The 16986-nt window shown below is 38.0% G+C and overlaps 1 protein-coding gene across 1 annotated transcript in view; it reads left to right on the top strand.

Moving 5' to 3' along the window:
* Nucleotides 1–693: 693 nt before the first annotated feature.
* LOC108157220 (putative uncharacterized protein DDB_G0277255) overlaps nt 694–16986 on the top strand; it is a 120762-nt gene continuing 104469 nt past the window's right edge. Inside the window, exons 1-2 of the mRNA XM_017289181.2 lie at nt 694–1444; nt 9221–9418. The gene's annotated coding sequence lies outside the window, so the exon portion shown is untranslated. The remainder of the gene's footprint in view (nt 1445–9220; nt 9419–16986) is intronic.

Here is a 16986-nt window from a genome sequence, read left to right as displayed (position 1 = left end):
ATAGTCCAATAGCACACAACACGCAACTCGAACTTATAGCAACATCATTCCGAGCCATGTTGCACATTCTTGTGTGAATGGTGTATTATGACAACGAGGTAGTGCTTTGCAACATGCTAAATGTTGCTGGACGCTACCATGATGTGCCAACACACCCTGTTCCAAAGTTTATTGGTCAATGAACAATATTTGCATACCCTGGAAATATGATACAGTCGATCTTTTCAACGACGAACTTCCGCTTGAGATTTGCTATATGGAAGTTCACCTGTATTATACATTTGGGGCCCAAAGTTACACATAAATAGCATTGCTATTCTCACATTAATTATGGCAAAAATAGATCGTTCAGGGAAAATTTTTATCAAATTTGGGTTTTAATGCCATTTCTTCCGAAGCAGCTTGGAAAAAATAATTTCCACTTTAGCCATAAAACATAGGGTATGCAAAACCTCATACTTAACACTTATACTCATACTTAATACGCAAGTGTGAGCCTCGACTCGAACTTCTGTGCCTTGGAAAGGTACGGAACGCAGGGTAAAACATGCCCAGCAACATTACACAGGCCCACAAGCCCCACCTCCACGTGTTTGATCAACAATATGCTCTGACTGTTTACAAGCCCTGTAAACAAACACGCTATGTCGACAAATAGGGTGCGAACACCCTAGCAGGCGTTGGTATTTTCTTGTCCGCTTCGCCGCTAGCCATACCCATCTTCTCCCCGGCAACACACGTTTCGTGCCGAGCAACATGTGTCCGAGCGCCAGCAACATCTGAGGGCGGGCGTATTTGAATTGCCGCCCCAATGTGTCTCACAATCTCACAAAAATTTTTCGGCCGCGGATAAGGTAACAACGTAGTGTCGAAATTTTTTCTGAATTCAGAAAACTCGTCGTCGGATGAATTTCTCGTGCTGTTGCTGCCTCTTAGCCGTGTACGTGTACGTGTGCGTGTGCGCGCGTGTGTGTGGTGTGTGTAAAGGAGAAATTATCCAAAAACCGGTTCAGCCGCGACTTCCTTTGAAAATTGTCTGTATTTTTTTGTCGAAAACCCAAATAAAATAAATAATAATTCGAAACGATTGTGCGTTTTTGTCGGGAAGGAAGATAGACCCCTCTCTCAGTCACTCCACTTTCCCATTCGATTCGATCGCTCCGAAATCCGAAACGCCGCGAAAACAACAACAAAATCTAGCATATATTTTTTTCTTGTGCTCCTGCGAAAAAAATCTCCAACAAAAAAAAGTGTTAAAGTGTCCCAAAGAGAAATCTGAGAATAAAGAGAGCAAAAATCCAAAGCCAAGATCAAAGCAAAAAGGAAAAATATTCAAAGTGCAAGAAAGAGTAGAAGCGAAAGAGTAGAAAAAGTGTGCAAGAAATACGAGAAACAAAACAAAAAAGTTGCAAAATTTACCGAAATTTCGAGGAAGGAAGAAAAGGTAGGAGAATACAAAACATGTGAAGAAGTACACATAGAAGGAGAACGAAACAGTAACCGTAATATTGCTTTTGTGTTGTGCTGTGCTGTTTGTGTGTGTGCTTGTGTGTTGTGCCATTCACTTGCATTTTGCGCTAGAGTGCGAGCGAGCGAGAGAGAAACAGATGCAGATCTGCCTGGCCGCTGCGGCTGCTGCTACCTGCTCTATGCCTGTGTGTGTGTGTGTGTTTATGTGCGCATTTGTGTTGTGCAGATCAAGCCGCTGCGGCTGGCTCTCCCTCTCTTTGCACTCCGTTAGGGTACGGTAGCCTTTTGTTTCGTAGGCGAAGGGCACTACGATTTTGATCAGCACAAAATAATGTATTTCGAATGTTTATATTCTTTGGAGTGTAGTCCGTACATTTTCTCATAGGCCTCTGCCGTCATGTGTATTCAAATTGAAATTGCTGTGTTTTTCATAGGGTATCCCGCAAGCCTCTGTTCCTGTTTGTCAGTGTTCTCTCTCTCTCCGTCTCTCCCTCTCTGTCTCGCTTTGGCTGTGAGGCAAATGATTTTAGTTTTAGTTTTAGTTTCTAGCGCGCCAAGTGCCTGACATTTAAATGATGGCGGTGGGGGGGAGGAAGGGGTAGAGGCAGGGGCATGTGGCAGGTTAAGTGCCAGTCAATGTGTTGCATAAGAGAGCCAGCCAGAGGGGGCAACGAGTAGAGGATAATGAGCCACAAACGCCAATTCGAATGCCAATTAAGCGGAAATCTAAAAAATATACATTTATTTTTGTGCCAAAGAAGGACGAAATTTCGCCGTAAAGAAAAGGGCGAATTCCCTTTAGGAAAAAAGGGAACCAGGGGATTCATATCTCTCTCTCTTTCTCTCTCTTTAAGAGCCATTGTTGCAATAATTTATAAAACGCATAAATTTTAGTTGAAAAAAAAGATACTAAACATCCACATTAACCGTAATTATGAAGATGTCGTTCACTCTCCCTCTCCCTCCCTCTCTCCCTCACTCGGTAGGAAACGGAACGGGGAAAAAGGTTCCCAAAGAATGCCGTAAAAACAATAAAAACAAAAACAAAGGAGATATAAACGGAATAAACAAAACGGTAGAACCACAAAAAAAAGAAGAGAAGAGCAGAGCAGAAGCTGTGGGAATTGTAGAGCAAGAGGAGAAGAGCAGAGGGATCTGTGGGAAGAAGAATGTGGATTGTGGATTCCCGGAAGAAATTGGAAATCAGTTTGAGAAAGAGAGGCAGAGATAGAGAGGAAATCTTAGAGATGGAAAGATATGGCATGAAATGATGCGAAGCAGAAGAAGGAAGAGATAGAGAGAGAGAGAGATGTTTCCTCAAGGAGAAATAAATATAAAAAATAAACAAATAAACGCGTACGAATAGTAGGAAACAGTTAAAAATTAGATAAATAAAAGACACTGCTGATAATAAAATTGTAGAAATTTTTTAAATATATTCGAAAGAAAACTTGAGACCATTTAATGCTTAGAGAATCAAGATAAAAACGAGGAAATGGCGATAAAGTGGGAGAAATTTGATAGAAGAAATGCAAAGAATATAGTGCATAAAGATGTGGAAATTCGGAGATGGATATGGAAAGAGTTCTGAAAGGTTAGAAGGAATAAACATGATGGATAGATTGCAGAAAACTTCGAATTTCCATTCGCCAGAGGAAAAAAAGAGGCCTCTGGAAAGCTTTTTTTTGGCCCCTTAGAGAATTCTTCCCCCGAAATATTCTCACGCCGTCGAAAAGAGAAGAGCAGCGAAGTCTCACTCTCAGGCCTGTCTCTCAAAAATGGAAAATTATTTCATCCAGAAAGCTGATTTCCCTGTGACATTTGTGGCTCTGTTTTTCCAGCGTAATTTTCTTCAGTTTTTTGTTTTCAGAGAAAAAGTTGATGACAAGTCTTACGCCCCCTCCCTCTCTGACGGGAAGGGGGGGGGGTGTGTGTGTGGGAGGTCAAGTGGTTTTGACCGTGAATGTGCATAAAACAAAAAAGAGAAAGAAGGGAAGGGAGAGACGACAATTGTCATGTGAGAAAAAAAAACAGAGCCATGACAAAACGATTTTCGAGAATTAATTTGTGGAGAAAAAATGAGTGCCTGGAAAGGAGTGGCAAGGGGGGAAGCCAGCCATTTAGCCAGAATTTTCCTGTATTCGTATTGTATTTTTTTAGTATTTTTTAAACGCTTATCAAACGCCTTGAATCGAGAAATACGAGTTCTCTGCCTCTGCCTCCGCCTCACGTATTTCGATTGAAAAATCATTTCGGAAATATAATATCTCCAAAGTTCTCGCTTTCTTGACGTGTTCTTTTTTCACTCAATTAAAAAGGTAGACATCGAGAGGAAAAATACACGAAATAAATGGGGATAAAAGGGGGATCAAGAGAGAAAAAAGGCCGACAAGAGGAGGCAACAAAATGGAGGAGTAAAGAGTGTGAATAAGTGCGAATAAAAAGAGATTACGGGGATAATTGAGGGGAAAAAAAACCAACAAAAAAATCTGTTCGATCCCATAATATTCGTACTCTCAATTGATGAATCCCTGTCATAATTTTCCCTCATAATTAGCAATAATTCCCCTGACTGATTTCCCTCCCACAATAACATATCCCCCCGCCCGCCCCTCCCAATTGGCAGATGAACAGAAAATACTTGCTTTTTGGATCCCCAAAAAAAATAACTAAAAATGATTTCCTCTGAATGGAAAAATCTCAGCACATATAGAAATAGTTAAACAATTAATAATAATAAAATAATACAAAATTAATAATAATAAAATAATAATAATAAAATAGTTATGATAAACAAATAAAAAATTAATAATAATATATATGTATATATGTATTATTCTAAAAAAATTAGAATAAAATAAAAAACTAATTATAATCAAAAAATAACAATAAAAAACGTAATTATAATAAAATAATATCAATAAAAAATAATAATAAAATAAGATTAAAAAAAAAGAATAATTAAATAATAATAATAAAATAATTATGATAAAAAAATAAAAAATTATAACAATGAAATAATAAAATAATAATAGTAAAATATTAATAATAAAATAATAATAATAATAAAAAAATAAAAATAAATAAGCATCGAATAAGTGAGAAAGCTCTCTAAAAGAATATTCAAAAGATGCGGAAATTCATTGCGATAATAAATACAAAAAATAATAGACAAATGTGCAAAGAAAATGGAGCTTTTTTTGGGAAAGAATGTGTATGGCTTTGAGGTCCTAATTTTATTCCATTTATATTCTTTGTTTAATTGGAAAGATGAAAAACAAGGAAATTAGTGGGAGAAAATATACAACGAAAATAAAGCGTAGGAAAGGAGAAAGAGAGGAAATAAATTAGACATACATATATTTAAATAGAATTGTTGGAATATATTTTGTTGCCTTAATAAATTGCCTCCTAACTGGAAGCTTAACTGTTGGTTAGGCGTGAAATGTATCTTTGAATTCCGGATTCAATTTATTTCTGCCTCAATTTTCCCTTTCTGCCTCGCACTGCATTTTCTCTGAGGAAAAACCCCTCAGGTTCTATTCTCTTCTCTCCTCTTCTCTCCTTTTTTGCTTTATTGTTATTTTAATTTGTATTCTTTATTAGTTTTTATTGCTTTTCTTTTTGCGGTGTCTTGGGGTGAGGGGGTTTCTATTTATGCAACGTTTTGTGGCAGGCGACAAGTGCGAAAACAAAGCGAAATAGTTGTGGGAAAAATCCAAGGAAATTAAATGGTGGAAAACTTCCGTTCTTCCACGTCTCGGGGTCTTACCTTTTGGAATATTTTTGAATGCTGATGAGAGACTTTCCTTCGCAATTTTCCCTAAGTAATACTATTTTTTTTTAAGCAAATGGGGGAAAATTATAAAAATTCAGGAATAAAGTTTTAAGAATTTTCAAAAAAGTCAAAAGCATTTATTAAAAATACAATCTTCTAGTGGAAAAGCCTTGCCTTTTCCTTTTCTTTTTCGAATTGCATTCAAAAAAAAGTTTAAATTAAAAAAAAAACTTTAAACTAAATTTTATTTTTTTTTCGCTCTAGAAACCACAAAAAGTTAAAAAAAAAATTGAATTAAACTAAATTCCAAAATTTTTTAGATATTTCTTCAAAAAACAAAAAAACAAATTTTTAATTCTAGACACCAAAAAAGCATTCAAAAAAAGTTTTAAAAAATTGCCTTCAAACTAAATTCCAAAATTTGTATATATTCAAAAAATAAAAATCCTTCATTCTAGGAATTTAAAAAAGCATTAAAAAAAGTTTAAAAAAACTGAGTCTCCAAACTAATTCTAGGATTATTAAATATTTCTTAAAAAACAAAAACAAAATCTTTCATTGTACGAACCAAAAAAAGCATTCAAAAAAAGTTTAAAAATAAAAAAAAATTGCCTTCAAATTAAAATCCCAAATTTTTAAATATTTCTTCAAAATACAATAAAACAAATTCTTAATCCTAGACACAAAAAAAAGCATTCAAAAAATGTTAAAAAATAAAAAAAAGTCTTAAAACTTAATTCCACATTTTTTAAATAGTTCGTCAAAAAAACAAACAAAAAATCCTTCATTCTAGGCACCAAAAAAAGGCATAAAAAAAGATTTAAAATTAAAAAAAATTGTCTTCAAACTAAATTCCAATAATTTTAAATATTTCTTTAAAAAAACAAAGAAAAAAATCTTTCATTCTAGGCACCAAAAAGTCAATCAAATAAATAATAAAAATCATAAAAAGTTCTCTCATCTTTTCTTTTCTCTTCCCCTTCTTATTCACCTCTGCCCTGCCCCTTAAAAATGAATCAAATCAAAATCACAAATCGATGGCTAAAATGTTTGAATATTTATTGGGTGGTGGGGGGTGGAGAGGAGTCGTCGCTGCCTCTGCGTGACATTTGGCGGCCCAGTTTGCCCCGCCTCCCCCACCACCATGACAGGGCGTAATGTCATTCCATACGAAATCTGAAATCTCAGCGGAAAAAAACAGAACCGAAACAGACAGCAGCAAAAACAAGAGAAGAAGCGACAGAGAATAAAAAAAAAAACAGCAGCAAAAACTTGGCCCTGAGACCAAAAACAAAAAAAAGAAGAAAAATAAGAGACTTGGCAGAAATTTGTGGTAATTCTTGGCGTTTAATCATTTAAAAAGCATCTTTGGTGGAAAAAGGGAGTGGGAAGAGGGGAAAAAAATGATGTTGTTGCGGATAAAACAGTCAAAAGTTGAGGGAAGAGCAGGGAATACTGTATTGGTAATCCTTGAAGAAGGTAAAGGACGTAGAAAGGGGGGGTATATGTGGGATCTACTTGAGGGGGGAAAGGAGCTCTCGCTGGGGGGGTGTAACGCACTTGATGGTGTGGATCATATAAGGCGAATTATTGCGATTTCTGGAGGCAGAAACAAAAAAGAAAGAAATACTTTCTGGTGTCGATGATTTGAAACTCTGTAAAGAAAGACCCTCCTCAGCCATTCCTTTCCTTCACTTCATGGATCCTTTCCTGCAGTCTTTTTCTTTCACCTTTCTGCACCATCTACTTCTCTTTTCCCCACAATCCCCATTTGGTCACGCATTAAACCAAATATTGAGGTCTTATCCCGTCTTATCGACTAAAAAATACCGAATAAAATGATGCGAAAATTCAAGAAAAAAAAGTGTAAATGGGTAATAGGGAAATGGCGAAATGGGGGGTAATCTAAGGCTCAAGATCAAATGATATACCCTGGCAATGCAAGAGAAATGTATCCCATCTTTACGGCCTCTTTATTGCCCTTCTTTACCTCCCTCTCTCCCTCCCTCTCTTTCGCCAGCCTCTGATGCCCTCCTCCTCCTCCTGCGGGGCGTCGGGGCGGCCGAAAAGTTGCAATAACTTTTGCCACAGTTTAAGTTGAAGTTGGCCGCCGTTTTCGTATCTGCATCTTTCGGGCGACGGAGTATCTTTTGCCTTTTGCCTTCTTATATTTTTTGTTTGTTTGCTTTTTGCTTGGGCAAAAGGAGGAGCCGAAGGAGGGGACGGAGGTGTCAGTGTCATTGCTACTCGAATGCATTTTAATTCGATTGAGTATCTTTTGCGCAGTTTTTCTTTGTTTACAGGGTAGCACTTACAGCGAGTGAGGATATAGGCGACTAAATTAGGGCTTTGAAGACATGAAAAATGAGGAAAATGAAGGAAATTTCGAAAAAACATAAGGAAGGAAAATAATGAAATATATTTAAAGTAATTTTGGAGTGACAAAAAGTTAAAAACTTGGAAAAAATAAAAATATCGAAATTTTGTAAAATTTTATATTGGAATAAATTTTAAAAAATTGAAGAAAATTTCCCCAAATAAAGGCGCTTTGAAGGGGCTGGGGTATCAACTGGTGCCATCAATTCTTTGTTGTTATTTCCCCCTATTTTTGTGGAAATTGTAGAATTCAGAATGAACTATTCTAACCCAAAAACAAAAGATAGTTCTCCTTTTTTCCCCCCTAAAACATACTTGAGGCATGGATATTTTTTGGGAATAAAAAAACCCGCTCAAAAGGGAGAAATAAATCTATAAATCTTTGTCCAAGGGTCTGAAATGGAAATGAAAAGGAGATTCGAATGAAGAATGAATGGAGAAATGAGGAGCGAGGACTGAGGACTGGTTTGGCAATCGAAAGAGTGTTTATTTCCAAAGGTTCTATGATGGATATTCATTTGCGGTGGCTGAATCATAGAGTGAATCAGTAAAAAGAGAGCTTCAAAGAGGAGCCAAGAATTGGGTTTCACCACGCCACCACGAGGTCTGGGGAGGTGTTAACCAGCAATGGAGTAAATCGGGTTGAAGATATTTGTACATATATGTATGTATATATATATATGTATATGAGAACTGAGATCTGAGAGGAATTATATGTGAAGTTTATGGTTTTTTTAGGTTTCTGGGGGGAGTAAATTTTTTTTCTGTAAAAAAAGAAGACTGTTAATTTTTAACAAATGTAAGACTGTTTTTGAGGCACTAGCCAGCAAAGAATCTCTTTTTAAAAGATATACAAATATAATATTATTTAAAAAATATTTATATAATAATATTATTATATGGTAACATATAATGCTGAATCCATACACAGATCTAATGCATGAATATATGCACAGATGAAAGCAATACACATGAAAATTGTTTTTCTTCTGTTTCTTTTTTTTTTATTCAGAAATCTCCCTTTGAAAGTTTTTTTTTTCATTTTTAAATTCAAGAAAAATGATTAAACGACAAAAAAGGAAAAACCTCAAAGGAAAGCTCTTGCTTTTTGTTTAATCGAATTTTTACAACAAATTTTCTTGAATTTTTTAATTGTTTTTAAATGAAAGTAATTGGCTTGTATTTTTGGTGGTATTTATTGTATATTACTTTTATTTAATTTTGTTTTATTTTTATTTATTTTTGCTTTGTTTTTATTTATTTTTGTTTTATTTTTCTTTATTTTTGCTTTGTTCTTATTTATTTTTGTATTATTTTTATTTATTTTTGTATTATTTTTATTTATTTTTGTATTCTTTTTATTTATTTTTTTTATATATTAACTATTTTTTTTATATTTATAATTTTTTTTTATTTATTATTTTTATTTATTAATTTGTTTATGTACTTATTTTTTTTATTATTTTTTTTTATTATAATTTATTTTGTATTATTAATATTTATTTATTTGTATTTAATTTTTTGTATATATATGTATATATTTTTTTATTTTGTATAAAAAATTTACTAAAATCCGCGCGGCGTTTCTTTTTTCAGGCAGAACTTTCGAGGTGCAGATACGAAAATATCCATTTGAAAGGATGCGCATCTGTTGGATGCAGCCAGGTCTCTAAAGAAGATTGAAGCGTGAGCAAAGGAGAAGCGAAAGGAAGATAAGCAGATCAGAAACAAAAGGTGCACCGAAAGAGGAGCCGCAGCGAGGAAGCGAAAGGCACAAGAAAAACAGATTTCAAGGTAAGTGGAAGGCCGGGCCCACCTGTTGCCTGCAGAGGAATCTGACGACAACTGCCACCCACCCCCGCCCCGATACAGCACCCTTAAATATTTCTCTCTCTCTCTTTGAAAAGTATCTGTATCTTGGGGGGCAGAAGCCGCTGCTGCTGTCAAAAGTGAGCGCCAAAGTTTACGCTTTCGACTTGTAGATACTTTTGGAATCCCACCCACTGCCACCCCACAGTTACCGATACATCCGAAGCCTATCCACCGTCTGTCTTTTCCTTCCCCCCTCTCTCCCTGCCCTTTCTGTTTTCCCTTTGCTGTTGTTTGGCTTTTCTGTATCTTTAAGATACTTTCTCTCTCTCCCCCTCTCCACTATTTTCTATTGTTCTTTGGGTTTTTTGGGGGGGTTTCCCTTTAGTTTTTCGGGAGTTTTCTTCAGTTTTTGGATGGTTTTTGCTCTGGGTTTTCTTTAGTTTTCTGCAAGGATTCACCTTTCTTGCAATTTTCCAGTTGGAAAAACTTGTGCTTTGGAAAACTCTACCACGTCCACTGTTTCGGTTTTCCTTTCTTTATGTTTTTCCTGTTTTGTGTTTTTGTTGTTGTTTGAATTTCGTACCTTTTTATCTAGAAATTTCCCCCGTTGCTTTTCCTTTAATTAGCATTTACCTGTGGAAAAATACATAGATGTTTGTTTTTCCTCTTGTTATGGGGAAAACCCTTTAGCGTGAAACCAGGGAAAATGCCGAAAGGCTGAAAGTTGAAAAATATTTAATCTATAATTTTTCAAAAAATTTCCATTGATTAAAAACCCAAATTGCATTAAAAAAGAATGTGGAACCTATGTGGAACATATATGGAACGTATACCTTCAATGGCATCCACAGAACGAGCATATTGCTGTGCAATTGTATGCCTATGTTCCACATTCCAAAGTGGAAGCTGCGCTGCGCTGTCCCTCGACGCCCGACGATTGGCAGCGGGAGATCGAGCCGACCGCATCGAACCGAACCGAACCGAACCGGCCCCGACCCTCGGCTACGATCTGCTTATCGCGCGGTGGTTTTTGTTTTCTCGCACGCACGCACTCCGCCCTCTCCAACCTTTTTTCCCCCCTCTCAGCCACACAGTCCGACGGCAAATAGTCATCTCTTCTGCCTCCCATCCCTTTCTTGCTCTCGCTCTCGCTCTTCACCTGCACACACGGCCGACGATTGCCTTTTCTCCTTCCACTTGCCCAGAGAGTCGCCTCTGCCGCCCAACGCTCTACCTAGAATGGCTCTCCCCTCCTTCCCCCCCCACTCGATGGCATCGAAGAACCATTGAAATTTAAATCAATTTGATTCTGATTAGCCACACACGGAGTTTGTTTGTTGTTGTTGTTTTTTTCCACCGCCTCGTTTATTGTTGTTCTTTGAAACCTTTTTTTCTTCTTTTTTTTTCGTTTTGTTTGTTGTACTTCTTCCTACTTCTTCTCCTTTGCCTCCCTCCTACGAAGCACCTCTGCCTGCCCCTCATTAGCAGCACCCCCTCTCCCCGCTCCATAGCAAAAATTCTCACTAGTTTTTTTTTTGCTGCTTGTTGTTGTATTTTGTCGCCATGGATTTTGGAGTATTTTTTTGTGCCCACAAAAAAAAAAAAAAAAAAAACTAGTAAATAAATTAGTATTTTATTATTGAAGAAGAGGCCCAGAAAGCAGAACAGGTTTGCTTTGCCACTTTAAACAGAGACAGAAAGAGAGAGAGAGAGAGAGAAAAACGCGATTCTAAAAAGAGAATTCTTTCGCCCAAAGAAACCTGTTTCGAACTGTGGGAGAGAGAGGGAGAGAGAGGATCGGCATCCCATGCCCCTTCCCAATCCCTGGGTGTCCCTTGTCCGTGTCCCTCTTTTTCTTTTTGTTTTTTTAACACTTTCGTGATTTGAATTTTGTCCGTTTTTTGAGGGGCTACCCTTTAGACCAAAGGGTATGTTGTTTACAGGGCAAAGAAAAAACTGGAAATAAATAAAAATCGTAACGAGGTATTACCCCCGTCTAAACACGCTGTTTTTTGGCTTTAAAATCAATTAAATTGGAGGGTAAATGCCTAATAGACACCTTTTACAACCACCTTGGGCGCTACTCCTACTCCTCCTCCTCCTCTTCTCTCCAGGAACAAATTATGAACAAACAGAAAGGCACCAGAGAAGGAGGAGGAGGAGGAGGAGGAGGAGTACAAGTGCATGAGTGCTGTGCCCCCCATGCCAATGAATATCCAATTTATGAATATGTGTGTGTGTGTCTTCCACTCGTAAAACTACTACGAGAAGCGCCTCAAGTGGGGAGCAGGAGTGGGAGCAGGAGTGGGAGGACTAGAAATAGGAGTAGCAGTTAAGGAATAGGAGAAGGAAAAGGAGTAGTAAGAGGAGTGCTAAGAGGAGTAGGAAGAATACTAAAAGGAGTAGGCAGAGAAGTAGGAAGGAGAGTGCTGAAAGGAGTAGGAAGAGGAGTACTAAAAGGAGTAGGAAGGAGACTACTAAGAGGAGTACTAAAAGGAGTAGGAAGAGGAGTGCTAAGAGGAGTCGGAGTAGAAGAAGTTATACCCCAAAAAAAAACACAAAAATCTCAAGGATCGAATTTGAGTATTATTATTATTCCATGCCATTCCATTCCATTCCATTCCATTCCATTCCATTCCATTCCATTCCACTGCAATGCCATCATCGGATGCGTTGCGCTCTGTTTGCCATACACTTTAATTCTTCTCCCCCTTCCCCCCTCCTCCCCCTTACGCTCCCCCTCCCTCTTTTATTGTTGTGTTTTCTGGCGCTGTTTATGCGCCGTGTCTAATGACAGTTTTTGTGGTCATTATTTGGGAAATGAATATATGTATACTACAAATATCTGCGGGGGCGGTTGCCGGCTTTGGGGAGTGGCACTTTTTTGGCCATCAATTAAATGTGGCACACAGAAAAACAAACAAAATCAAAATAATCAAATAGATTGGCCCATAGGAAAAAAGGAAGCTATTCAAAAAGTGATTCACTGATTCGTGAACCGATTCAAAGTATCCAAACACAAATTACACTCATGAAAGTGGTCGAAATTCTTGAATATTTTTGCCTTTTTCTTACACTTTTGTGGGCAAGAATCTTTGGATTTTTTAGCTCTAGGTAAAACTTAAATTTGGTAGATTTTTTTTGCACTTCTTATATCTTTATTTTTTTAGTTTATTTTTATTTTAATACTTTAATTTTTGTACATTTTTTTTACCATTTATACACGAAGTTTTTTAAATTGTTACTTGTTATACCTTAATTTTTGTATTTTTTTTTTATTATAATACCTTAATTTTTGTAAATTTTTTTATATTTTTTATAACCAAATTTTGTTTTGATTTTTTAAATTTGTTTAACTTCAACTTTTGTAGATTATTTTTTATACCTTAAGTTTTGTATTTTTTGTTTATTTTAATGCCTTAATTTTTGTAATTTTTTTATACTTTTTGTACCCTAATTATTGTAGATTTTTTAATTTTTTATAAATTAATTTCTGTGGATTTTTTTTAAAAATTAATTTGTGTAGATTTTGTATCTTTTTATACCTTAACTTTAGTAGATTTTTTTGTAACTTTTTATAACCTAATTTTTAATATTTTTCGATTTTTCTAGTTTAGTTTTTGTGGATTTTTTACAATTTTTTTTTACCTTTATTCTTGTAGATTTTTAAAAAAACTTGTTAACCTTAATTTCTGTAAATTTTTTTAAAACTTTTTGTACCTTTATTTTAGTAGATGTCTTACTCTTTGGACCTTAATTTTTTTTGATTTGTATTTTATTTTTTATACACTAATTTTTAAGACTTTTCATTTAATTTTGTATACCTCAATTTTTGTATTGCCTTTTTTTTGTAGTTTCCTTTTGACATACCTTAATTTTTTCTGGATTTTTTTTTTTACTTTTTGTACTTTATTATTATTATTATTATTTTTTTTTTGTACTTCTTATAACATAATTTTTAAGATTTTTCGCCTTTTCTACCTTCATTTCTGTAATTTTTTTAAAACATTTTACGCTCGAATTTTTATGGACTTTTGCACTTTTTTTACATCCTGAATTTATAAGATTTTTTCGCGCATATTTTCCTATGAATTTTCCACCTTTGTCCCCCTTTTTCTCCACGGATTTGTTCAACATTTCTCTTCTTGGGTTTCATCTTGGTTCAACTTTTTCGTTGATTCATTTGATTCACGTTTAAGCCCAGAATGGACTTTGTTTTTCCTTTTGGTCCAAAATGTTTATTTTTGTGCTTGCAATTTTCTTGGGAAAAGATTTTTGCGCGCCACTTGATCCATGAGAATCTGAGAATCCGAGAATCCCCAAAGACGAATGTCTAGACGGTCGAACCCCCACCCCTACCCGCCCCCACCCGCATTAATTTCTATGAGTGTCAGTGGTCAGTGAGTGTATCCATGGGTGCCGCATGTAAATCAATGAATTATTTTCCCACGTCCAAAAAAAAAACAACAAAAAAAACTCATTTATCAGCGACTTAGGCGGCGGCGGCAGCATTTCAACAACAAAACAACGCCGGCCCACACACCATTCGTATCCGTATCCGTATCGTATCGATAAGGCGGAGAATGAGAGAGAGATGGAGGGAGAGAGAGAGAGAGAACCAGAAATGAGCAGCATCATCATTTATGCGAACAGGCGACGACGAAAGCCAAAGTCTGGACAAAACAATCGATGGATGGCTGATGGATGATTATGCGAGGGGGGTGGGAGGGGCAGGGGGAGGGGTGCTGCCTGTGCAGGGAGGGGGGGCGGTGGGGTGCCCATTGGAGGCCGCATGGATGCCCAAAGGATGCCCAAAGGATGCCCAATGGATGGCCAGAGGATGCCCCATGGATGCCCCTTGGATTCCCTATGGATGCCCCATGGATGCCCATTGGATGCTCAATGGATGCCCCATGGAAGCCCCTTGGATGCCCCTTGGATGCCCAATGGATGCCCAATGGATGCCCAATGGATGCGCCATGGATGCCCCATGGATGCCCCATGGATGCCCAATGGATACCCTGTAGAGCACATTCCACTCCTACGACTACTCCTCTGGGATCCTATTGCTGGTATTCTCCCAACTCCTTGTGGCTCCTCCTTCTTCCCACCTCCTTCTCCCTCGCTTTGCCCCGAAAAGCCAATGTCTGCTGCCTCCGAGTGTCCTAGTCCGAATCTTCTCCATTGTCCAAACGAATGAATGATACGTTAACCGGCCACGTGGCCATGTGGCAGTGTTCCCTTCCCCCCGCCCTGCCCTAATTCGATATAGATTTCACCTTCTAAACCCCGCCGCCGCCACAGAGAACCCCCCTTTGGACTCCCCTTTGGCCCCTTCTTGGCACTCTTTTTAGCTCCCCTTTATAAAGAATATTTTGTGCTACGTTTTTGGCCACATTTTTGCTTCATTTATCACAAATTCATTTATCATTTGTCCCCCCTCCCCCACACCCACAAATGCACCACAAAAATCCCCCACACCATTGCTTCCTGTTTTCCATGGGCGATTTTTGGTCTGTTTTTCTTTTTGGCGCCCAAAACGAAATTTTTATCGGAGGAGACGACGACGACGACTGTTCCTGGCTCCTGGCTCCCGGGTTTGGGGCGCGCGTCTGTTGCTTTATCATTTTTCTTCGTCTGCTTTCAGTCCTCCCCCCCTCACCATCCCCTCACCCCTTCCTGGAACCTATTTTCTCCAATTTCTAGGTGTATTTTTTTGGTGGAAAAAAGCTTGGGTTCTTGGAGTTCCTTCCGCGATGTCTGTCTGCCAGCTGGAAGCATTTAATACCCTCGAATTTTCATGGAAAGCCATCCATCCTGCCCCTCAGCCGCCGCCCATTGCCTCCTTGCCGCCTCCCATTGCCCCCACTGCAGCCTCGCACCCTTCTGTCGCCACAACAAAAGTCAGACTCCTGGCAGAAGGCAGGGATTTCCGCTTTAGATAAAAGGTCACAGGCAGAAAATACTGCCAAAAATATTCCAAGAAAAAGCATTTGAAAACGAAGTGAAAATCAAATTTCCCACCTAATGATGGAAAATTTCCGGTTTCCATAAGAAAGAAAAACAGCAAACAAAGAGGAGCAGAAGAAAGGGAAGAAGGAGTAGCAGAAGACCACGGATAAACGAAAGAAATCGCCGAAGAAAGAGGATTAGAAGGCGGTGCGAGAAAAACCGCTCAAAAGACGCTGCAAAAAACGCTGGCAAAAAATAAAGAAATTTAGGAAAAAATTAAAAAAAATACGAAAGAGTTAAAAAAAAGCGGAAAAAACAGAGGAGGAGGCAAAACGGAAAAAGCGACAAAAACCGCGCAAAAGACGCTGCAAAAGACGCTGCAAAAGACGCTGGCAAAACGCTTGCAAGCCATAAAGAGATTTTCGAAGTATCAAAAAAAGATACAAAAGAGTTCAAAATAATGCGAAAAAAGCAGAGGAAAAACGGAAGAAAGCGACAAAAACAGCGCAAAAAAACCAAACTCTTGGTGCAGGAAAAACCGCTTGCAAAACGCGCGGAAAACGCTTCGATGGAATTTCGCTTTATTTTTGATGGGAAAAGGATGGAATAAACAAAAGAAGAAAGAGTAGTAGTAAGAGAGACAGAGAGAGCAAGTGAATGAGTGTGGGGCTTCCTGCAGCAGTCAAAAATCAAATTTGATTTTAATGACACATTTCGTAAGACTCGTATCGTGTCTGTCGAGTGACTAACACTCACAACATTCAGAATACACCCACACACACGCCCCCGCCCCCGGTCACACATGCAAGTGCCACACCCACTGACAGACCGCAAGACTCGTTTAACAGTTAATTACCCTCCAGGAGCACACATTTCAAAGGCAACGAAGACTGTGATACCCTGCAAAAGGGCAGCCTTTGCTGCCTGATGGAAAATCCTTCCTTTTTGATGGGGAATTTCAATAAAGTCCATCTACAGGGTAGCAGCAGCCCCACAACATTGCGATTCCGCGATCGATCCCTCAAACAAAAGCAGAACGGAACGGCCGGTGGGGGCGTGGGGGGGGGCAGCCTTTTGTTGCCCATGCGTTAAGCGTTTGCCGGCGTCCAACGGTCGTTAGAGAGGGGGGAAGGGGGGAGAGGATTGTGGAATTTTAAGTGCTTTTTTTTCTCAGGTGTTTTTGGGGCCAAAAACGAAACGAACTTTGGGCCCAACAATTTTAATGGGACGTTAAAGAAGGCGAGAGGGACCCACCCCGCTCCCCCCCTCCCCCTTCCTGCCCTTCATTCGCTTTTTAGCGAAATTAATTTTCGTGGAACTGTCCGGAAGGATCGTATTTCATGGACTGAAACGGACTGGAAATGAGTGCAGGAATTCGTGGAATATCGAGCAGGACATAAATCACATTTTTAAGAAATATTTTTAATGTTTTTCTAATACAGACAAACGACACCGAAAGCCTTTGAATGCCCCCAATGAATGCCGCTAGCTTAGTACCAAGTATTCATAGTTATTCACTTGTATTCACACTTGTTTTTGTCCCTTAATCTAATGCTCCTCACGTTTTCCGCTTTTATTCTTTTGGTATTTAGTTGGTT

This window comes from Drosophila miranda, chromosome XL (assembly GCF_003369915.1).
Source record: "Drosophila miranda strain MSH22 chromosome XL, D.miranda_PacBio2.1, whole genome shotgun sequence".
Classification (NCBI taxonomy): domain Eukaryota; kingdom Metazoa; phylum Arthropoda; class Insecta; order Diptera; family Drosophilidae; genus Drosophila; species Drosophila miranda.
The sequence above is the reverse complement of the archived record's forward strand: the minus strand, read 5'-3'. Positions and strand labels throughout refer to the sequence as shown.